Raw genomic sequence first — 25,055 nt, forward strand, 5'->3', positions numbered from 1 at the left:
GAGGAGGCAGATTAACCTGCCCATGGTATTCTGGCAAAACAAAATTAAATCAGGTACCGGCATGTAAAGCCGAGTTGCACTTCTCATTGTTAACGATGATGTGAATATGATAAAAGAAGCTGATCCGGTAATGAAACTTAAGCAAAATTCAACCGAGACTATTTATTTGGCTGGCATCGTGTCCTGGCTATGACTAAGTTAGTTAAGTGAGTATATTTTCTTTCCCTGGTGCTCTTTGGTTCCATTTGCTTTTACATTATTTATTTAATTATATTTCACACTTCTTAAAGCCCCCATCTGCCTTAAAGAGGAGCTCTGAGCGGTGTACAACATAATATAACCAATAAATAAAACAATGTATAAAAGTAAGATTAAAATTAAAAATTAAATTAGGGCTATTTTTTTTTAAAAGTATAGAATGACAATTAAACATCATTAGGAGGAGAGAGAGAAAAATCCCAAAATGACCTATGAATGGTTACAGATTTTTTTCTTACTGATTTTTATGTATGATAGTGACAGTGTTGTTATTCACTCGGGATAATTTTAGGATGAGCCAACTACACAATAGAAAGTTGTGTTAAGTAAAGATTCTCAGTAACACAAGCCTGTTGGCCCTGAATCCATTTGTGATAGGACTAAATGACTAAATTTTAAAAAATCCATTATTGAAATATAACTGGATTTGAAATGATTTAAAATAGTACCCTGTTTCCCCAAATAATAAACCCACTATGGCTTTTGATCACATGCGCTAAAATAACCCCTCCCCAAAAATATTGCAACACAGCAGCAACCACGAAGTGACCATACTCGTCGCCTCCTGTACCTCAAAAATAATAAGGCCAAGCACTTATTTCAGGGAAACATGGTAGTAGGATATCAGATTATGGTGTGCAAATCTATAAGAATTGCAGATAATCAATAATGGGCATGCATATTAAGAAGAAGAAAATGCAAAATGGGTTATTTGGAATGCAACTGACATTGTTATTCTCCAAAACAGATTAGTTGTTTTTAATAACTGTGCTATGATCTTTTAGTCATCTGATCATGAGCACAGAGAAAAAAAAAGTAAGAGGAACTTCATGTTCCTGCTTATCAGAAAAAAATGCTTGTGTTTTCGAAATGATTAAAATAAAATGCAGAACTACGGGATATGACCAGTTACTGGATTAAATTCTGCAAATCTTTGGCGTCTGTGGCAGAGAATGTATTCATGACTTAACTAGTCAGCTATGCTATATATCTGATATCCTAACCGGAGTCAAGGCTGTTGACAGATTGAAGAGACTCTTGTCCTGGATTTTGGTTCCGGAGAAGCCCTAAAATACTTCCATCTTGTACAGTGTCCTAATTACCAGTATTTGCAATTCATTTTCGTGTGTGTGTGTGTGTGTGTGTGTGTGTGTGTGTATTTCTTCTTGCTGGAAAAACAACAATTCACTGGAGAGAAAGAATTAGACTCTTTATTGAAATAAACACTTTCCTGAACATTTTGCTTTGCAGTTCTTGATGGGGTGAATTGCATTAATTATAATCATCTTCTGTCATTCAACTGAGGTTTAAGTTTCCAAAATTCACACAAGCTTCTGTAGTTGAAATGCTGTCCCCTAGGGATTGCTCTACTGGTTGTTTCAAGGCTGACAGATGGCTAACTTCTAGTTTTGTTGTGTTGGTGCTGAAAAGTGACAGTAAACTTTGGTGATTCCACTGATGTACCAAACTAACTACTGTGTAGCAGTCAAGTTAGCTGAAGTTTTCGATAAGGCTATATACGGATGTACTGCAAGTCTTCTTTTGCTTTGTCATCACTTTTTTTGTTTGTGCCTACCCAATTTCTTCTTGCTGAGTGTTTTATTTTATTCAGAGTAGTCATTCCAGTGAATATGATGTGTCAAATGTCTTCTCCTGCATTTAGATTCCAGAATAAATTCCACTTCATATACTCTTGTTCCCCAACCAAAGAATCTGGGGGTGGTGGGGTGGGAGGGAGAGTTTATTTTGAATGCAATGGACAGAAAGATTCCCTGGGGTTGGGGGGACGACAGTGATGAGTTGAAGACCAAATGAATTTTTACTGAAATAGGCAATTGTTAATGAAAAGTCCCTGGATTACTCTGCTACGCAACTGGGAAAAGCCAACAAAATTCAGAGTTCAGGTTTTTATATGGATGGACAGAAGGCAAACTCATAATAGATAGCTGTTGTGACTCAGCAGCAGCTTGCTGTGATTTGCGTCAGGATGCAGGAATAATGAGCAGCTGTTGCTCGTTAGGGTCGTCTTCTGCAGATAAAAGACGGGTGGTGCCACGCCTTAGTTGCAGAAGTCAACGTTCGTCGTTCGTCATGTGTGGTTCATCGTTTTGAGATTCAAAGAGGCACTTGGATAAGTGATTTGCTTTCTGTAAACCTGATTCAAAGAGGCACTTGGATAAGTGATTTGCTTTCTGTAAACCTGGTTTGCTGTAAGAGCTTTTTGTTTTTGCATTATAACTTTTTGCCAGAGACTTTATCTACGTTTAATTTTGGGCTCGGAGCCAGCTTGAGCCAGAACTGATAAATATATTTCCTTTGAAGTTCTGTCTGACTGCCATTTGTGAACGAGCGAAGAGGGGGTGTCAGAACAGATAGCTATATCAGCACCTCCAGTCTTGGCATCCTCTTGCCTATGGACATCTGCAACCCATTTTTATGCAACTAGCCTTGGTCAAATCTGAGGAACTGAGTAGTGTATGTTCCAGTGGAAAGTCAGTAGGGCATGACACAATGGATACCGGAATTCTGGAAGGCAAGATGCAGGAATGGTAACCACAGACTGCTTGAAAAACAAACATGCATGTGGAGGAATTTGTATAGGCCTACCCTGCAAGAGGCAACTTTCACTGCAACTGTCCTGTTGATAAGAGGCACAACATGCCTAGTATTGTTCTAATGACTGATTCACTTTCTTCAATTGCTCATGGATGATGCAAAGATGGCCATTGAAACGGAACATATACTGAAAATACATACTTGGTTGGAAAAAAATGATAAAGCAGCACATTGATCTGAAACCTGAGATATTTTTGTTGGGCATTCTACTGGAAAAATATGACAAAAAGACTATATATCTGGCTTTACCTATATTAACTGCAGCTAGAATTGTATTTGTGCAACAATAGAAAAATGATGAAATACCATCAGATTAGAGTGTAATTAAGAAAATATTAGAAAGCACAGAAATTGACAGATTAATGCTCATTATTAAGGATAAAGAGGAACTGAATGTTTCTTGACGTGGGATGTATTCTACCAATGGTTAGACAATAGAAACAGAAGTTAGAAAAGAGGACATGCAAAAAAGAAGGAATGTTAATGTGGAGAGAATTTGATGATGATGTTATGTACTATTGTAACTGTTTTGATATATAATATTATTAATAGTATTGTGATAAATATTATAACAAATATGTGGATTTTGATTGTCTAAAACCCAGATCTCAAACTGTTTGATGGAAATGGAAAGTAATATAAATAAAACATGAAAAAAAACCTGAATGTGTACTCAATGGAAGGGTGTCTCTGTGTGCAGTACTTTGAGTCAATTTTTGACTCCCGGTGACTGCTTGGACCTCTTTGCAGTTTTCTTGGCCAAGTTTTTCCGAAATGGTTTACCTTCTTTCTAGGGCTGAGAGAGAGTGACTGGCCCAAAACTGGTTTTGTACCTAAAGCAGGACTAGAATTCCCCATCTCCTGGTTTCAAATGTGGTGCATTAAGCACTACTCTCTCTCTAATCACTGGAAGAGAGACATCCAAAACATAAATGGAAATCAGGGTCAACTGATGTAAAACTTTCAAAACTTTTGTGCAAATAGTATAAATACCATGATTGGTTATGCCTAAAATGTGGTGTGGTTGTGAAAACTCCTAATTTAGTGGAAGGTTCCTGCAAGGAATAAAATAAGCCATCTTGGTAAGCGAATTCACTGTCGCAAAAATGGTTGAATAACCCCGTGCATGTGGAATAACAATAAGAAAATTCTTTTTTTTTACAGGATCCCAAAGTCCAGGAGATTATGAGCTGAAAGTAAACTGAAAGGGTGGCTGAAGAAAGCTGCGGGTTTTCCAGGGAAAGCCTTAGACAACCGATTATAACAGGATTTGTTTAGAAAATGTTTAGAAAGCTGCCCACTCATTCTCAGTGATTCTGGATGGTTTACAAAAAAATAAAAACCCAATATACAACAACAAAAAACAATAACCCCCACCCACCCCTGGTGACAATCATGTAACCCTGACATCTGCTTTCACCCTTGGCCATCAGAACTCTCTCACCCAATGCAAAGTTCTAAATATTATCCTATGTTCCAGAAGCTCTATTATTATGGCACAGTTGCAATATTTTTCCCTTAGTGGATAGATTACATGTAAATGCGAAGCACTTGACCAACAATCACAAAGAAATGGAAGAATTAATCTGTGAGGTGCCCTAGGGGTCATCCACCCAAGCCTTGACATATGAATCCAGTGCTGGTTTCACTCAAACACAGTTCAACAGATTTACCACTTGCCTTTCTGCCTTCGACCTTTCTAGAAGGTCTATACCAGTGATGGCTGAACTTTTCTGGACCAAGTGCCCAAACCCCCCAAATTGCAAAGCACACATGGCCCTGCGCATGCACCCCGTTATATGCCCCCCGCCCCCCATGCATGCACATGCATGGACTCCGCACACCCCATGCACATACACAGTAGAAACCCAAAGACCAGCATGTGCAGTGAAGCTGAATTGGGGAGATGGCTCGCATGTCATCAGAGAGGGTGCTGCATGCCACCTCTGGCACGCATGCCATAGGTTCGCCATCATGGGTCTATACTCAGAGAAAGGGCAAAGCTGCTTGGCTACAGGAGTATGACATGGAAAAATAAGCATCGATGATCATATTCAGGTTTACAGAGTAGTGCATCTATTAATAATGTTTGTGAGTCAGGAACATACGTGATTTTTATATTATTATTATCGCAACAACAGAATTGTATCACAGCGGCCAGTTGTTTTGCCGGATTTGGCATTGATTACTAGTTGGGCCCCACCCGAGGGCCTAGGACGTCATAACGTATTTTTGTAATATGTGTGCAGATCCAAGCAGTGTGGCTTTTTGCATTTGACTGATGGTGATTTTGTCCATATTTACTACCATATGTAGTAAATGCAAAAAATTTTCAGCTTCTTTGGCTGTTTGGTGGCCTAATTTCATTTTTTTAAAGATTACTGATAGTGGGATCATTGCGATGATGAAGAGAAGAGGTGAAAGTGAATCACCCTGGAAAATTCCTTGCTTGATATTAACCATTCCGTAGATCTCATTCCCTACTGCCAACTCAGTTCTCCATTGTTTCATCGCCTTTTCAGTAAAGGATGTAATATTTTTGTTAATGCCAGTTGTTTCTAAGCATTTTATGATCCAACTATGTGGCAGTGAGTCAAATGCCTTTTTGTAATCAATCCAGACCATATTCAAGTTCGTTTTTCTGTTCTTACAATTTTCTAATATCATTTTATCAAGTAGAAGCTGATCTTTTGTGCCCCTGCTCCTTCTTTTGTTGCCTTTTTGCTCTACTGGCAAGATGTTGTTTGTTTCCAAATAACCCATCATGTTATCTGCAATAATGCCTGTGAGTAATTTGAAGGTTGTTGGCAAGCATGTTATTGGTCTGTTGTTTTCAGGTGTTGTTCCTTTAGTTGCATCTTTCTGAATCAAGTATGTTGTTCCAGTTGTCAACCATTCATCAATTTGGCCTTTTGTAAAATTTCATTCAGTTGCCTGGCCAATATTGCATGTAAACTGGTCAGATATTTGAGCCAGAAACCATGTAATTGGTCCTTTCCAGGTGATGTCCAATTCTTTACCTTTTAACTCGATTTTTGACCATCTCAGTTGTTATTTCTAATACTTGCATTTGTTTGTTGCCAATGCTTTTCTCAAAGTCATGTATCCACTTTGCTTCCTTATTGTAGTCCTTTGCATTTTCCCACAATTCTTTCCAGAATTCAACTGTGGCCTGCTTTTCTGGTTTTTCACTTTTGGTGTCACCATTCACATTAAGACTTTGATAAAAACGCCGTTGGTCTGATCGAAATTGCTGATTTTGTTTATATTGGATGATTCGTGCCTCATATCTTTCAATTTTTCTAGCTGTTGCTGTTATCCACTGTTTTACAATCTCTACAGCTTCATTGATGTTTCTTGTATCCAATCTATATCTTCTGATTAGCTGATCTATGGTTTTGTTGTTTTTAAGCCGTTGCTCATGCATGTTCTTTAAGTTACTAGCATCTGCCCTTAATTTTTTGACTTTTTGTTCTAATTGGATTTTCCACTTTGCCTTTAATGCTTTTTCTGTTGTGTGACTAGGTACTTTGATTTTAATGCCTAGTTCATTAGTGACTATTACAGCTGCGCTGTACATTAACTGGTTCGTTTCCAAGATGGATCCCGATTCAATTGTTGAAAACACTGCATTAACCATTTTCATGATAGGGGCCAAAATTTTCTTAGGCACAGTTTTTAGTGATGGTAAACGTTGCCTTTCCTCATTAAGCAGAAAATGCTCCATGATCTTATCCTTCAATTCTTTTTGTTTTTGAGTTAGTTCATCAGTTGGTTCAGTGATAACTGGTTCTAGTGGTGGTGGTGTTATTTCCTCCCTGAGAGCTTCTTCTGGGAGTTCTACTATAATGTCTTTAGTTGTGTCTTGAATATCATTATTTCTGCTTGTGATATTGTTTTTTTGGTTTTGCAATTTGCCTGAATTTCCTCAAGTTCAACTTCACTAAACACTTTATTCCATATAATAAATCGCCTTTGATCTGCTAGTCGTTGTTCACTAACATTTGAATCTGGATATTGTTCTTTCCATAATTCATACATTTGCTTTAAATAACCTTTTTTTCTGGCTCTGAGTTGTAGTAACAGGCCATTATGGCACGGTTTTCATCTGCACTATATTTTTGTCGCTTTGTTGGCTGGTCCACTTGTAGCCCACTTGTCGACAGATGTCCAGGGACCCCAACATCCGCCGCGGCCCTTGTTAACCCGTGCGACGACCGATGCGGTATGGAATTCTTATTTGTTTTTTTCACCATATTGTATGGGTTGGTGGGTTTTTTTTTTTACGGGACCAGATGCCAACCTGACCCCAACCCTCCTCCTTTCTCATCTGGGCTTGGGACCAGCAACGGCGGAGTTGTTGTTATTATTATACAATTGTATCACAGCGGCCATTTGTTTCGCCAGATTTGGCATTGGTTACTAGTCGGGCCCCACCCAGGGGCCTAGGACGTCGTAACGTATTTTCGTAATATGCATGCAGATCCAAGCAGTGCGGCTTTTTGCATTTGACTGATGGTGATTTTGTCAATTTTTAACTGTTTTAAATGTAATTCCAGTGCTTTTGGAATAGCACCCAGTCTGCCAATTACCACTGGAATTACCACTGCTGGTTTGTGCCATAGTCGTTGAATTTCAATTTTTAAGTCCTGGTATCTTGCGATTTTTTCATGTTCCTTCTCGGCGACCCTGCTATCACCTGGTATTGCGATGTCTATGATTGTGACCTTATTTTTCTCAACCAGTGTGATGTCTGGTGTATTATGCGCCAGTATTTTGTCGGTTTGTATACGGAAATCCCACAAGATCTTGACCATCTGATTTTCGGTGACTTTTTCAGGCTGATGTTGTTGTTGTTGTTGTTATTGTTGTTGTTGTTGTTGTTGTTGTTATTATTATTATTATTATTATTATTATTATTATTATTATTATCCTATAGGCCAAAGCACAAGGTTCAAACCAATGTCACCAACAGAACAATTTAAAATAAGAGTAGAGTAAAATAAAATAGTTATAGGATAAGATACAATATAATATTTTGGTGTCACCCCTACAATCTACCCCAATCAGTCCCACATATGCAGATCACAGCCAAACCATTTTCTTTAAGTACTGTGCTGTGTTAAGTGTTATTTTCAGGCTCTGGCTGCACATAAAGTAAGTTGTATTCATATGGGGATCCCAATGGGTCCTTGTTTGATATATAGACCAAGGTACCTCTCTCTCACACCCTTATACAAGCAACAATCAACTAGAATGTGAGCCAGGTCTTCTACCTTTGCCGCTCTGCAAATGCAGAGATGTTCATTATAGGGTATAAAAATTGAAACAATAGAAAAACTTAAGTAGAAAAACTCTGCTTAAGCTGGTGTGGTGTGAGGGTTGGTGCTTTCTGCAGATTTCCAGATTCTTGCAATTTGTGGTATCTGAGTAGGAACTCCTCCCAATAAATATCTCCATTGCTGGAATAATGTGTCCTATATAACAATAATGTGTCCTATATAACAAGCAACTCTTCATTAAAAATGTCATAGTTCCTTTCTACAAAACAGACTGGAATAAAATACACAAACAGGACCTCTTCCACATCCTCTTTCAGTACTTGGGGAAAAAAACAGTGCCCATGGCTGCTTGAAGCATCTCCTTGCATCACTAAGGGATGAGAGGGATCCCCAGTGGGAAAAGGAAAAAAGGCTTGCAAGTCCTGAAAACCCGCTTGCTCTCAAGTTTAACAGTAACAGAGTTGGAAAGGACCTTGTAGGCCATCTAGTCCAACCGCCTGCTCACGCAGGAGACCTATGCTAGGGATTCAAACAACCAAACTGTCGACCTTTCTGATCAATAAGCTCAGCGTCTTAACCACTGAGCCACCTAGTCAGGTAAATCATTTCAATTGATATGTTTTCTTTGGACATTGGGAAAATGCTCTTGTGTGTTTGACAAAATTAGGAATCAATGTTATAGAAATTGGCAAAGTTAGAAAAAAGCACTGAACAGCCTTCACATTTCAAGGTGTCTGCCTTATGAGAACAAGCTGTACTTTTGCACTATCGCTTCCTATTCATTCTGTAGAGCACCAGTAACTCAGTAATGAGGGAACATCAAGTACACATTTTTTCAAGTTAGCAAAAAGTTTGTTTGCAGAGTCGCTCTGACATGAAATGTAAGGCATATTCTGAAAAACAAAACAATATATTCTCCAAGGGCACCACTATACATTTGTCCAAAATATCAGAACATATCCATTAATAAATCTGGAGAAGACTGTGCCACACTTTACCAATGCAAAAAGCATCACTATATATTCAAATTTGCTGCAACTCGATATTAAAGATTATTGAATAGCCATGCCGCTCTTTCATTCTAAACTAATCATGTCTCTGAAGTCCACTTTATAAAGATGTATGCCTTGTCAAAAGCACACACAGATAACTGATTCAGCTGGATACATTAACTTCTTTATATACATAATAATAGATGAATAAATGTACAATACCAACAGGTGGTGCTTCCAAGTAAACACAAGGCAGGAGAGTTACAGGCAAACACAAGCAATTAGTTTCATTTCAGCAGACAAGCCCAGACAGACTGCTAGTTTACTTCTCTGAGCAGCACACTGCTTAAGTTTTTGTTTCAATTCTCTGCACAGACTCAGATCTGTCTAAGCTTCCATTGGCTGACTTAGTTGCTATGCCTATTCATTGGCTGACCTTGTTCCCATGTCTCTCCCAGTCATGAACATTCTAACATACCTTTTGAAAGTGGTTGGTCCAATAGTCTAAAATATAAGGCAGGAGGCAAGCAATTCCTAATGGTTATTCTGATCAGGTATCTATAGGCATGTACAAGTCTTAAAACAATCAACAATCATAGAGAGGAAAAGCATGGATGCAGATGCTGAATATTTAAAAGGCCAACTAAGACCATTCTTTAAATAATTCTTCAGAAACTCCTTCAACATAGCTAACTGCTATGGATATTGCACCTCTTAGCTGGAATGAAGGTTCCCAGGTTCAAACTGATTATACAATCACATGCCCAATGAGGAGGCAATGTAGTTCCTTCCTCTTCTCCCAAAATGTTAGCAACATTTGCACAATTTTTCTGACAAAGAGGGACTAACAAGGATAATAAAATGCAGGCCTTTTTAAATTAGCTGAGAGCTGAGCCCCCTCCTGAATTCTTAACAGTTATCCCCAAAATAAGTCTCTGGAGCAATTTAGGCACTTATTCGCTGACTGGCCTGCAATTCCACAGGTGTAATTTTACATCTGACTCAGAGATCCGTACTTTAATGGTACAAATCTTGAATAGGTCTCCAGGGGCTTCACAGCAGATATATAAATGGAAGTCTTTTCTTGTCTGTTTCACTGCTCTTTGTACTGGGTTTTGGGGAGCTGGCATTTAAGGGGGCTACAGGGAGGAAGGCAATTAGTGAAGAAAGGGTGTGAAATCTCTTATTATTTACTGTATGCCTCAACAATTCTAATTGCCCATCAATTACCACCATGACAATACTTGCCCAATGTGCTTTGGTCTCACCAACCCATTTCTCAGTTCATCAAGTTTTTCCCGAAACTAATCAATCAGAGCAGGCTCATGTCATCACCACGTCTCTGGCCTACAATTGAAAATCCAACAGGTACTCCCAAACTCTGTGATAAACTTGCTTCATCTTGTCAATCTCCTGCTCTAATCATCCAAAGCAGCTCTAAAAGGTTGCATGCACTCATTGCCCTCAGTGAAAGGCACCACCAATTTGGTTGTCCTTCTTTTAGCAGACTGAGAAGAAAAGTCACCTGGGGAGTTCTGTAGGAAATTGTGCTGGCCAACTCACAAATCAATTCACATTGGCTGATATTAAAAGTCTAAAATTGATGCTAGGGTCCCCCAAACTTTTCCGGTAAATTTCCATAAGAGGAAAGTCATAACTGGTCAGGCTGCAACCTGTTGAGTGTTCCTCTCTTGAGGCAAGCCTCGCTGTAATTGCTGTGCGGGTTGGCTCACAGCTTGGTACAGGTGTGTTATTTGCATATCAACTTGCTGTTGAAGTTATAGCAAAGCTTCAGCAAGTTGTTCTTTGGATGGTAGGTGCCCCGAGGACTTGTTGACATCTCCATATTCAAAGTCAAGGCTCAATGATTCTTTGATTAAAAAGTGGAGAGGCTTTCAAAACTGATGCCAGGTTTTTTGACATCGGCCAAGTCGGTAAAGAGCCACTACAAGAGCCACTAGAACTCTACTTCATTGTTGTAAGATATATTAAGAATCTTGAAATGTCCTCTCTTCCTTTCTTGTACCAAGCAGACTCAAGGAAGGGTTATTCTGAGTTTCTTCCTCACATCTTCTCTTTTCCCAGGACTAAGTTCTCTCTTATTTTGCTTTAGTTTTTTCTGCATTATCTTCTTCAAGATTATCTCCACAACTGCTCTATTGCTACCCTAACCACTTCACTCATGACTACCTATCATTCTGGTTGGTGTGAGGATGCAAACATTTTTTTTTTTTAAAAAGGTCAATTTTAAAATACTCAGCATTCACCATCTTCTGAGTCCATCTAGAACATGGGTGTCAAATTAGCAGTGTCATGTTGCCATTGCATGATGTATTGTGATATTTTTCCCCTTTGTGGAGCTGGGATGGGCGTGGCCTGCATGTGACAGGCCACCAGTTCGACATCCCTGATCTAGAAGAATCTTGGATGTCCTGTAGACATCTTCCAAGTTCATTGTACTTCAGTGAAATCTTCCCTCACTGGCCACTTGCTTAGGGTAGATTCAGAATGACATCCATGAGCTTTGCTCATAATACATGAGAACATGTTTTAAGTTGGTTTTTGAATTACCTAAAAAAAGGTGGGTTGACAGTGAAACATATTGAGACTTTTTTCATAATTACTTCTCATCTGGCAGGTGTCAGTTTCTCACCACTTATGAGAAGAATGACCACTGGGTTTGTGTAGGTACAAATATTTATAAAACCAACTGGATTACAGAAGATCCTGTAATTTTCTTATTAACTTTGTTGCTTCTCTGTCAACAGTCTCTTGCATCAAGAAAGTTTCTTTCAATTCTCAGGCTCACACTTGCACTTGTTCTGCAATTGTCTTTACCAGTTTGCTGAGGAACCTCATGAGTTCACCAGCACTTCCTCCAGCTTGACAATGGGGAAGTTCAACAGTGGATGTCCTAAACAATGACTCTCATCCCTCTTGCAATAAGGGGGAAATTGCCACTGTATAGGAGAGCAGAAAATTCACCTCTCATGTTGACTGGAGAATTTGAAGAATACCCAGATACCACCATATCTCTGTTTCAGGAAGGAGGGTCCAGGAGGTGGAACATCTGCCAGTACAAATCCACCAACAAGGATAAATGGCATAGGTCTACTAGGAGACCATGAGTTCTAATACCACCCTAAACACAAAATCAACTGGGTGACTCTGGGCGAGTCAACTCTCTCTCAGTCCTAGGAAGGAGATAGTGCCAAACCACTTTTGAAAATACTGCCAAGAAGAACTACAGGAACTTTTCCAGGTGTCACCAGGAATCAATACTGACTCAAAGGTGTACAGGTGTGTGTTTGTGTACACTTGCACACATAAAGAGCCGAGGTGGCGCAGTGGTTAAATGCATCACTGCAGGCTACTTCAGCTGACTGCAGTTCTGCAGTTCGGCTGTTCAAATCTCACCAGCTCAGGGTTGACTCAGCCTTCCATCCTTCCGAGGTGGGTAAAATGAGGACCCGGATTGTTGTTGGGGCAATATGCTGACTCTGTAAACCACTTAGAGAGGGCTGAAAGCCCTATGAAGCGGTATGTAAGTCTAACTGCTATTGCTATTGCTATTCACTCACAATCTTTGCAAGGTCTTCTATGAAACAATAACTGAGATAGAAATTAAGTGAGCTGCCATAGACCTCCTCAAAACTAATAGCGTGATGGAAATGCCAAGGTATGATAAATTGGCACAGCCTGTATTTCTGCAAAAGGCCTTGGTCATTGAAATAGGCATGGACTCTTTTGTATCACTTCACTAGGGTTATGTATCTTGATGGTCCAAGGGGAGTTAGGGGTATAAGAAACAGTAGGGACAACTATTCCCCATTCCTCTTCTGAGAATTCCAGTGCATGGCTAATTCCAAGGTGATTTTTCCAATAGTCAGTTTACAAGATCACATCTTTTAACTTAAATGGTAAGAGACCCCAAGCAAATTTTTTGTAACTCATCCAAGATCTGCAACACTTGAGCGTTTAGAATGGAGTCCGCAGCACAAAAACATGGTGTTGCATTGCTATCAGTTTATATTAGTGGAGTGTTTGATCAGTTATCCTCCCCTTAAATGAAACCACAGCACTGAGTCCTAATGCACAGGCATGCGTACATAAATGTGCCAAAGTAGGATTGTTAATATTGCACATAAAGGATGCAGTGCCTCGGGGGTTTCAATTACATTTTCTTTTCCCTTCAATGGGAAGCCAACAACAAAAAAATGTTACATGCATCTTATAGAACATTATGGAATAACAATTAAACATTATGGAATAACAACTTAAATGCCCAGCATGTTTTCCCCCGCCTTTTCCCCCTCCCTGCTTTGGATTTAAATGTTCTTTTTCTGGCTGATTAAATGTATGAAATTCTAGATGACTTAGTGACTTTCAGGCATACCTGCATTATCATGAAGCATAATTATCCCACCCTTAAAGACTATAGGAAATGATTATATAAATTGCATTCGTTTTATATTCATTGTTGCTGTTAAATCCTGCCTTTCTCGGTGACGTCTTGGTTTCTATAGTAACTGGTGTACTTGAGCAGAAAAATAATGGGGAGAGGAAAACACAGAAATGCTAAAAACACGACACACATGTGGCAAAACACAGGGCATCTCACATCCTGTTGCACCACTGTTGGATGGCATTAAACTTGTTCTGACAGCGTTCCTGCTTTTGGAACTGGTATCCAAAATAATACAGCCATTCCACAGAGAAGAGTGAAGAGCATAGCCATGCACAAATTAGAGGAGAAAGAGACAGCATGCAGTGCATATGCATGTAAAGATAATGTTTATATCTACATTGCTGGGTAAATAGAAAGACAGTAATTTATTTACCATTATCATCATACATTATTCTGGTTTATTTCCCCAACTATATGCAAAAATCTAACAAAACAGTGTGACCCATGCAGAAGAGAAGGTGGCAGATATTTTTATTTTATCTGTGAGAGAGATGGGCAGCCTCCAAATTTTATATATATATATATATATATATATATATATATATATATATATATATATAGTTCATTTTATAAATAAATAAAATTTGGTGCTTGCCCATATTTCTCATAGAATGATAGAATAGAATAGAATAGAATAGAATAAGGGAGTTTCCTGCTCAGGCAGGAAATCCTATACCATTTCAGACAAATGGTTATCCAATCTCTTCTTAAAAACTTCCAGCGTTGGAGCATTTACAACCTCTGGAGGTAAGTTGATTAATTGTTCTGACTATCAGGAAATTTCTCCTTAGTTCTAAGTTTCTTCTCTCCTTGACTAATTTCTACCCATTGCTTCTTATCCTGCCCTCAGGTGCTTTGGAGAATAGCTTGACTCCCTCTTCTTTGTGGCAGCCCCTGAGATACATGGAGAATCCTAAAGTGTGCCAAAATACAAAAGCAGTTGAGGGCAAAAACCTTACTAGTACTGGGAATTCAAACATCCTAAGAATCGAAAGCATGTATAAGTGATTCAAACCTGCCATGAATTGGGTATGAACACCCTGGACAATTTAATTTTGACTGAAAAAGTATATTTCCTCTGGCACTTTGGAAGAAGCTCTGGCTACAGATGCCATAAAGAAGCATCACCAGTAAACTGGATTCTTTCACGTTTTTCATAGTAAGTCAACAGTTTTATATGTTAGAAGTCAAAGTCATTATCACAGTATTTTGTGGTTGGATATGAATAGAATTGAGTGGTGAAATTTAATTTTAATTTGAACAATAATCCTAGTAGTGCATCCAGCACCTGTGTTCCAACTGTTCAATGCTTTTAAAGTACTAGTTGTGTATCCAGCATGAGGGTCAAGTAATTTCATAGCAGAAGATTTTCAGTAATAGATTGTCCAAAATCCTTACTGTGGTAGTTCCAAAATAATCTTACCCACCTTCCCTGGCATATTTGGGGATTTAAAAACCATTTTAAACTAAGAGTACAAGGCACCTGCCTTTCAAGTGGGAAAAAAAATCAAATAATTCAACAGAAAATTGAATGCGTTTTGCTGCTGGACTGAGTTTATGTTTATTCCATGTCCTGATTTCAATATAATTTGTTTATCTCTAGATTGTCTAAGCATTGAAGAAATCTGAAGAAATCCCAATCCTATGTGTCAGTGGCAAACAGTATGTACTAAGAGAAGAGAAATCTTAAAATAGTCATCCTAGTCCAGAATCCCATATGTAATGTCCAGAAAATACATGGACGGGAAAAAATCACTAGCGGTCCAAGCCTATGCTTAAACCAGTGTGTCACTAAGACACTATTTAACATATCAAAGAGGGTTTATGGATAGCTAGGTTCATTATGAAAAAAAATAGATACATGATATTCAGTCAGTCAGCTTTTCTAAGCCTAAACCAGATATGTCCAATCTGCAGCTCAAAGGCTGCATGTGGACCTGGACAGCTAGTAATGATATCCCACAAGATCGTAGACTTTAAACATTATGTTGTGATGTGTACACATTAACTATGTATTTTATATATAATATAGTTAATTAATTAGTTGGTATAATTCCTATTTACCCAATGTGGCACATGCAAGCTAAAAGGTTGGACACCCTTAGCTTAAACCAGTCCATTGGGTGAAGATAAAAGGAACCCTGCCTCTTTGTTTGTAAACTAACAAATCAAGGATAGGATGTAAATATGGTAATCTTCCTGCCAATATAGTTGTGTATGTGAGATAGGTGGCTATACAAATTGAACAAATCAAACAAACAAAACTAGTTACACTTCTTAAGTAATGGAAAATATATTTCAAGGTATATTACCCGTTTACCAGAGGTGGGTTCCTACCAGTTCGCACCTATTTGGTAGAACCGGTTCGTCAAATCTACCGAACCGGTTAGAAGAGGTTCCACCAGTGGACCCGGAAAGCAGGCCACACCTACAGAAGAGTTTCCAAAAATTTTTGAAACCCACTACTGGTCCTTGGATATGATTATTCTACACTATCATGCTCATATTTATAAAACTCAGTGCCTCTGTGAAAGGTGAGGATGACTACTGCATTTGTGGTGCAATCAGAACATTGTGTGTGTTGAAGTTGTTTTAACACAAACCAAAGATGCCTTTTAAAAAACAAGTTTACATCATATTCTTATGCACGCCAGTGCTGTGTGTGAGGTAATTTAAGGTGGTTCTGACAAGTGTCATCCGCATCTTCATATCCGGTCACATGGGCGGCAAGCCACTCCCATCCGGTCACATGGGCAGTAAGCCACTCTCACAAAGGAGGCCACACCCACAGAGTAGGTTCGAACAATTTTTGAAACCCACCATTGCCGTTTACCATCCAATTACTGTTAGGGGTGTCAGTGGAAACATAATTGATGGCAAATATTACTTTGAATGCTCAGGTAGGTGGCAGATCTTCATGGAGCTCAAAATGTAGTATTTTGATGAGAAATCCCCATGAAGTCCCAGAGCTGCAGTCTAGATTAGGAAGTCAAACAGAAAGACCAAAAAAACAACTAAGGCAAAACCTTTCCATAATGCTGCCATGAAAACAACATGGATCTGACCTTGGAGTACCCTCTTGGAGTTAAGTTTGACTTCAGGGAGCCTTCTCTGAATAACAGTTATGGAAAGAAGTGAATGGGCCTTGTCTCATGCAGGTCCTTTTTGCGGCCCTCCCAAAGGCATCTGTTTCCATGAGCTCTTGGGATACAGTGTGGTACAAAAATATTGTTATCAGTCATTTATTTAAAGAGGTTGTAGACTAAGCAGATCTTTGATCCAATTATGCAGAATACTGTACTTCTGATGCTCTTAAAACATTGGCTTCATATGTTAAAGATGGTAGGAACATGCTGGGGATTAAATGCAAATGAGACCTAAGTCTGTCACTTTTGCTACCTCCTTTTCTGCCTAATTACTCTTCCACAGTCTCTGCATAGAGAGCTTTGAAAAGAGGAACAACAGACTTGTTTATATTGCTTACAATGCTTGCAGATGACTTTTGGAATTAGACCGGATGCTGTACGTAGCCCTTGGGTGCAAGGTTGGTCATTTCAATGTACGTGAATAGAAATAATGTAATTGGACCTCTAAGGGAGAAATGAGTTTTTTCAGGAATATTTTGAATGGAAAGAACTTCTGAGCCATGGTAGTGCAGTGGTTAAGAACAGAGTATTGCAGGCTAACTATGCTCACTGCCAGAAGTTTGATCCTGACCGGCTCAAGATTGATTCAACCTCCCATCTTTCCTAGGTCGGTAAAATGAGGACCCAGATTGTTGGGGCCAATATGCTGGCATTTGTAAACCACTCAGAGAGTGCTGTAAAGGACTATTTTGGATAAATACACCCTCCAGCAAAAAGGAGTAGGCAATAAAAGCTGTTTGATAGTTGAAAAAGAAGTAATAAAACTTAAAACTGTCAGTTGTAAATTGTAAAGGCATCTTTACAATGTAGAGATACAATGTAGGGATGTAGAGATCTCTCTTCCTCTTCTATGCTACAATTGTTAGGTGTGCTCCCTACTTCCTTCTACCCTCCTCAATACTCTAGATTTTTGTGCATACAGCTGCTCACATGGTAGTTCAAGTGGTGTTCCAGTTGTTTTGGGATTGCACCGCCTGTTACTATTGGCACTATCTTTGTTTTCTTTTGCCACACATAAGTATGTATTTATATACATATAAGTATGTATTTATTATTATTTATAATAATAGTTATAAATAATATTTATAATTACTATATAATTATAATATTTACTTTGTTATTATTTATAATATACATATACATCATATACATATACATATACATATACATATACATATACATATACATATACATATACATATACATATACATATACATACATACATATATTAGTATTAGTATTGTGCTATCCAAACTACTAGTTTTGATAATCTAATTCTCCATGCTTTTTCCAGTTCCCTTATCTAATGTTATCCATTACCATATAGAATAACAGCAAATGGATGCCATAACATTATCCTGAAACCTGTATATTGGCCTTCATTCATTATCTATTTATTTTATGTACCTATCAACATTTGTATGCTGCTTACTCATAGGACTCAAGGTGGCGTATAATATACAAATCTAAAAACATCCATAAAAAGCATCCCCCCCCCTCCTCCTCCTCTGCATGCTTATAATCAGGGCAAATATCCTCAGCCATGGTCTGCCCTACCTTATCTTAAATAATTGGATGTAGTTGCATTCATAAATCAAGTATTTCAAGATATATTATACCTCTGGGAACTCTTCCTATACTAGTAAGCCAAATACAGGTATACCGTGTTGATGACACTCTCATCTTTCAGCTACTGAGGTGGTGTCCCACATTTCTAGGTGTGAGTTACCAACTAATCTGCCAAACTGGGAGCAATAAACAGTATAGGAAAACAAGACAGGAATGTAGGCCTGGTTCTTTGCCATATGCAGACCAGTCAGCTCTAGCTTCAGTCCCAGCAGCCCAAAAGCTCTTGTTGCTTGTTCAGTAAATGATGCACTACTATAGACCAGTTGTAGGGAACCAGTGGTTCTCCAGATGTTGCTGTACTACAATTTTACAGTGCAATGGTTTAGCTTAGTGTTTCTCAAGGTTAGAAATTTATGGACTTAAAGTGCTTGCTGGCTGGAATATTCTGGGAGTTGATGTCCGCACAGTTTAAAGTTACTGAGGTTGCAAAACACTGATCCATGTTAGAATTAAACAACTGTTGGGACAAGGATTGTATTTCTGTCAACTAGAAAAGGCTAACCTTGAAGAGCATGTGGAGAATGGTCCATGTAACACCACTGCTCCAGAACCTCCACTGGTTGACGGTCTGCCTCTGGTTGTAATTGAAAGTGTTGGTAATCACCTTTAAAGCCCTTCATGACAGGCTAGTGGTGGGATTCAATTTTTTTTACTACTGGTTCTGTGGGTGTGGCTTTGTGGGTGTGGCAGGGGAAGGTTACTGCAAAATCCCGATTCCCTCCCCACCCCATTAACCTGCTTTCCAGCTCTGCTCTCCTGTTCAGGGCAACAAAAGAAGATCAGCTGGGAGGCTGGGAGGCAGCGGGGGTGGGGCCAGCCTATTTGCTGGTTCTCTGAACTACTCAAAATTCCCGCTACCTGTTCTCCAGAACCTGTCAGAACTGACTGAATATAACCTCTGGTCCAGGCTTCTTGAGGAATCCCCTCATCTCACTGGGTGTTGGCAGAGGAGCCATGCTACGGGCCCCATCCGCCTGAGTATTCTGGCTGACAGGTTCCAGTAGAAGGGCTTTCTCTGTCATTGCAACCATCCTCTGGAACATCTCCACCCCACCCACCCCCCTGAGTGAGATTGGTTCCAACCCTCCCAACCTTGCCTAAGAGTCTAAAGACCTGGCTGCGCCAGTTGGCTTGAGACTCTAATGGGGAGCATCACAGCAGAGTTGGTTATTTGATTAACAAGATATCCTCCCTCCCCTCCCCATCCTGTTCATACCCTCCACATCCTTTAATTGGGCAGCTATATTTGGCTGTGTGTTGTATCCTATTTAATCTTTTATCTTTGTACAGTTTTTTTAATGGTTGTAAGCTGCCCCAGAGACACTCTGAGGTAAGATGGACAACTAATAAATAAATTAATTAATAAACAAACAAAGTGAATTGATTCCAGTACTACTGAAGGCTTCACTATGAAAGCAAAATTGATGCTGCTAAAAAGTAGTATCTGAGCATTGCCACCTCCATATGCAAAATCTTAACATCATGTCTCTTTCAATAATGAAGATGAGAGCAGATGGAACTGTTTTTTTATAGGATATGAATAACTGATTATTTCAAAAAATTGCTCCTAGTCTGCTTCTCCCATCATGCTTTGGAGTATTTGCTATTTGTGAGTCAACATGCCATTAATGGTCCTGTACAAAGTGGATCATTGACATTTGGTATTGTATAATTAAAATCAGATGAAACACAATCGCTATCAGCAGGCAACTGACTTAGTCCCCGAAATTTGCCTTATTTCAACATAAGGAAGGAAGGAAGGAAGGAAGGAAGGAAGGAAGGAAGGAAGGATAGATAGATAGATAGATAGATAGATAGATAGATAGATAGATAGATAGATAGATAGATCATGACTATAAGAGCACCTATGCCTCTTAAACCTATGTTGCCTGTTCAGTTATACTATTAATTATGCACCATGGATTACAATCCTAATTTACACACTATAACCTTAGCATTTATGTTTCAAATTAAATCTGGAGTTGAGTCAAGAAGGACATTCTGAGTACCGTAATTCAGTTTATTTCATTGATTCCAGGAATTTGATTATTCAGGTTCTCTATAAAAGCAAAAGTTCATTATATATTAAAATGCATTATTGTAATTGTGTGACCTCATAAATGTTAATAAGTGTCTTTTTAAGATGCTGAGTTAGTATTTTATTTCAGTAATGACCCTCCAGAACATGTTATGAGCTGCCATAGGCTTTTAATCACAAGTGTCATGTACTGTACCTCACATTACAGAAGAATTTGTTTCTTCCCCCCCCCCCCACTTATTGTATTACATCCTCATGAGTGGGCATCCAAGGGACCATTTAGCAGAATGTCTTCTGCATGGCTTTCTTCATGAAATAGCTTGTGCACTTCTGGAAAGTTTTCTCAGAAGCTTCAGAAGAAGTCCACATCTGTTAAGAACATAATTTGTTGAGAAGCCATGATTCAGATAATGAATCTAACTCTAATTATTATAGAAATGATGAAGCAAATTTCCATGTATATGCCTTATGTATTCATTATGGGTTCATTTTCTTTTTGGGAGGTCTTCAGAATTGAAGGCAAGGACGTGTAATCTGAATTTTGATCTGAACCTGCCCTCTGGGATGTTTATGAAGACTTCCCCAAATAGGGCTTTGAGCAGTCAGTGTAAATAAATTTTGCTGACCTGCTGAAGCAAAAAGTCAGGGAAAGAAACGAGGGCCTGATTTCACCTGTTGCATTATCAGATCCTTGGGAGTAACCAGGCCCATGCTTCCAGTATGAAAAACAACCGAATAGTTTTGGTGTCAGTCATCTAGGAGAAAGCCCTCTGATTTTGGTGGCCATTTGATGTATTTCCATATGGCAAAGAAAGAACTGGAATAATTAATTCTCATTTTATGTTGGTATCCTCATAGTCCCTGGGGTTTTAAAGAAAACCCTCCTCTCAATTTATCGTAATTATCTCAGTTGTTTTAAAGCCATTGTTCAGTCTCTTTCTAATGCTGCCTTATTTAGGCTCAAGGCTATATATTTGATAAATGATTGTATTGTAAAGCTCACTTGGAGGTGGGAAATACTTCCAATGTAATCTACCAAACTTCCTGCATGGATTGCCCCTGTGACTATGTAGGACAGATGGAGAGGAAGCTAACCACCAGATTGCAAGAACACAAGTGAGTGGTCATATGAGGAGATCTGAACTCATTGATAGCCTCACACTGCAATGAACAAGGATGCACATTCAATTTTGCAGCTACTAAGATTGTTGGATGAGCAGGCACAAAAACAGCCAGGGAATGATTGAAATCTGGGAAGCAGACCGCTCTTCATCAAGTATTATCAAATATTTAGAAGGCAGGGGCTGAGCAGCACAATCAAACAATAGCCAATGATTTAAAAGCCAGCCACAAACACACCCCAATCAACATCTAAAAAGCCACATAGAACTCTACCACACATAGCATTCACTCTGCTAGAGAGAAGTTTCCTGAAGATGGGCTCCAGCATAAGTCTGAATATTCAGAAGACAAATAGTCTGGTGCCGGTGATTGACCCAGATTGGATCTTGCCAAAAAAAAAAAACCATTTCTTTTCGTAATGAATTTTCTGCAGATTGCTGATTGCAATAAAACCAGCCTGCCATCATAACCACCATCACTATATCCCACTTTTTGGGGGTGACCAAGGCAGATTACAATGATTTTCTTTTTCTATCAACAGAACAAGAACTCTATAAAGTACATTGGCTAACAGAGAGATTAATGCCAACCCTATGGATCTCAGGTGCGGATCCCAGGACCGTAGGATAAATTGGATCCTTACCCTCCAAAGCAGCAGGACTTTCTGAAACTGGAGAAGAGGAATTTGACATCATTCCTGAATTCCTGTTTTAGGGAATTTACTTCTTACCAAGATCTGGAAATCCTGATTATGAAAAGCCCACAAAGAAGATATTAGGAGGGAGGAGGATGTAAAAGTAAGGATTTGCTCAAAGCAACTTTGTCTCTTTGACAAGAATAAAAAAAAAGAATAACATGGGCAAGGCTGGTATTTTTCTCCAAGCATAGTGTCAACATGTGCTGAACTCCAATTCATAAAATTCCTGGTTCTGGTTGTTCCATCAAGCACAACAGGAAGACATGCTGGGATTGAAGAATTAAGTTTGGCAGATGTGTATTTTTCTTCTTCTTGCATAATGTTGCATAATACTCTATTTGATTTATTTTATGTACAGGCTCATATTTTATTTTTCAAGGACGTGTTTTCCTCTTTTTTTATTTTTCCTCCCTAATTGCTCGAGCCTTTGAACCATTATCCTTGCCACTAGAAATTCAGGGCGAGGTCAAGCAAATTATGTCCATACTTTTATTACATTGCAATTGGACTGTGACACTGTATTCCATGTGGGTCTTTGTTACAAAACTCGAAGCTTCAATCAGTGCTGAATGTTAGGCTGCTAACTGGTGCATAATATCAGAATCATCTTATGAGCATGTTGATCTACATCAGAGATGGTATTCAGCAGGTTCTGACCAGTTCTGGAGAACCGGTAGTGGAAAATTTGAGTAGTTCGGAGAAGCGGTAAATACCACCTCTGACTGGCCTCACCCCCATCTATTCTCTGCCTTCCGAGTCCCTGCTGATCGGGAGGGAATGAGGATTTTGCAGCAACCTTCCCCTGCCATACCCCCAAGCCACACCCATCAAGTTATGCCATGCCCACCAAGCCACACCCACAGAATTGGTAATAAAGTTTTTGAATCCCACCACTGATCTACATCTATATCTATAGAATTTCTTTCTGGGCACGTTAAGATATTGATATAATCTCCATTGTTAAGTACAGCTTATTCATGAGGCACTGCCATTCCTAGTATGAATTCCAGTATGAATTTAGTGGATGTGAAGCTTAGCAGGAGTGATTTGGTCCCTGCATTTGGTCCCTGTCCTTACTTTTAGGAGATACATTACTTCAGCCAGGTATTTAAGTTCAATAACGTTCATATAAATGAATATCCAAATATATTAATTCCAGTTATTTATGGAATGAATTTATATACCACTTCATTCAAACTTACTAGTATATTGATTTCATTTAAAGAAAAAAGACAGATATGAATTGAAAGAAAGAAATACATACAGGCACATCTAGAGATAGGCTTCTATTAAACCTGTTTGAAGAAGCTTTATTTGGGACAAAGTCTCCAGTATTTTTTCCCTAACCATTTCAGGAAAGCATAACAGTTTTTAGAGAGGTATTGTTAGGGTTTCCATGAAACAACGTTTGTTATTCGAAGCTCTGTCTTCATTTCAGTTCTCAACAGCTAACAGCAATAGCGGTTAGACTTATATACCGCTTCATAGGGCTTTCAGCCCTCTCTAAGCAGTTTACAGAGTCAGCATATTGCCCCCAACAACAATCCGGGTCCTCATTTCACCCACCTCGGAAGGATGGAAGGCTGAGTCAACCCTGAGCCGGTGAGATTTGAACAGCCGAACTGCAGAACTGCAGTCAGCTGAAGCAGCCTGCAGTGCTGCATTTAACCACTGCGCCACCTCGGCTCTAATGGATATTGGAAGACTTTTCAGACCTAATTTGCCTGTGTATCCTTGCACCTCAAATTGCAGCTAGTTGTGCCTTTGCCCAAAAGATTTTAGAATGCTGGCCTCCTGGGCCACTGCCTAGGACTAAATTGCATAGCCATTTCCAACTGTCAGTTGCAAAAGAACAGGATCATACATTTAAGTTGAAGTCCAAACATTTACTGCTCAAACCTATACATAAGAATCTAGTCAACTAAAGTTCAGTACTAAATTTGTACCAGATAAGGGTCAATGGAATTTAAGAAGGGTTGAACTTGGACCATTTGTGTCAACGTAACAACTCTAAGCTGATTATGTGCTTAACTCCACCCGCCCACAACCCTGCCTGCTCTTCTCTGACATCAACAATCTATATAAAGAAAGAGGAAAAGACTGTTACGGATACTGCATCGGGGGGCGGGGAAGTAGACTGACAAGGAATATTATGGAGGAAAGCGACAGTCAACATAAATGGTCCAGAAAAAAAGAATGCAGGTAGGGAGAGAAAGGTGAAATTGTCCTTGCCAGTTGGCAAAGGAAGTTAAAACTAGCTTATCACCCGATAAAAGATGGCCTAGTTTTTGTGCTTACTTCCAATTACATGCATTATTTGGTGGTTGTCTTGCTAGCAAACAAGAAACAGATGAGTCAAATAACTAGAATTTGCATTTACATTAATATTTCGGAGAAGAGTTTCAGTAGAGGAAGCACTATGTCAGAGTACAATAATAAACGTGCGATTAAAACTGCATTCCAAAAATTTCTGCAAGTCATATGTATGTGATCAGGAACTCCCACTTAAAAAGGAAAAAAAAAAGAAAGAAAAAAGTTGGTCTGCTTGGGAAAAAGCATTCTGTAGTGGTTTGGCGGCCTGGGTCACTGGAACAAGCAGCGACCCAGGCCTGCCACGCCCCCGGAACATGTTCTTGTATTTTTGCTTCTGCACATGAGCAGAGCTATTTTTATTGCATTGTGCATGCGTACACAGCACGCATCAGGGGTGTGTGTGGGGCGCAGCCACAAGCAAACCAGCAGTAGTGACTGCCGGAACCTGCCCCTGATCTCATCCCATTCTTCCTTATTAAAATTGGGTCTCTGG

The 25,055-nt window shown here is 39.1% G+C and overlaps 2 long non-coding RNA genes across 2 annotated transcripts in view; one reads left to right on the plus strand and one right to left on the minus strand.

Annotated features, from left to right (window-relative positions):
- Positions 1-25,055, minus strand: part of LOC116503151 — an 87,806-nt gene that overhangs the window by 28,086 nt on the left and 34,665 nt on the right. The gene's annotated exons all lie outside the window — the stretch shown is intronic.
- LOC116503150 lies at positions 22-22,925 on the plus strand. The gene is made up of 4 exons (XR_004254660.1): positions 22-206; positions 14,467-14,775; positions 15,220-15,278; positions 22,094-22,925. It is a non-coding gene; the product is annotated as an uncharacterized LOC116503150 (long non-coding RNA).

This window comes from Thamnophis elegans, chromosome 2, assembly GCF_009769535.1.
Source record: "Thamnophis elegans isolate rThaEle1 chromosome 2, rThaEle1.pri, whole genome shotgun sequence".
In the NCBI taxonomy this organism is placed as follows: Eukaryota; Metazoa; Chordata; class Lepidosauria; order Squamata; family Colubridae; genus Thamnophis; species Thamnophis elegans.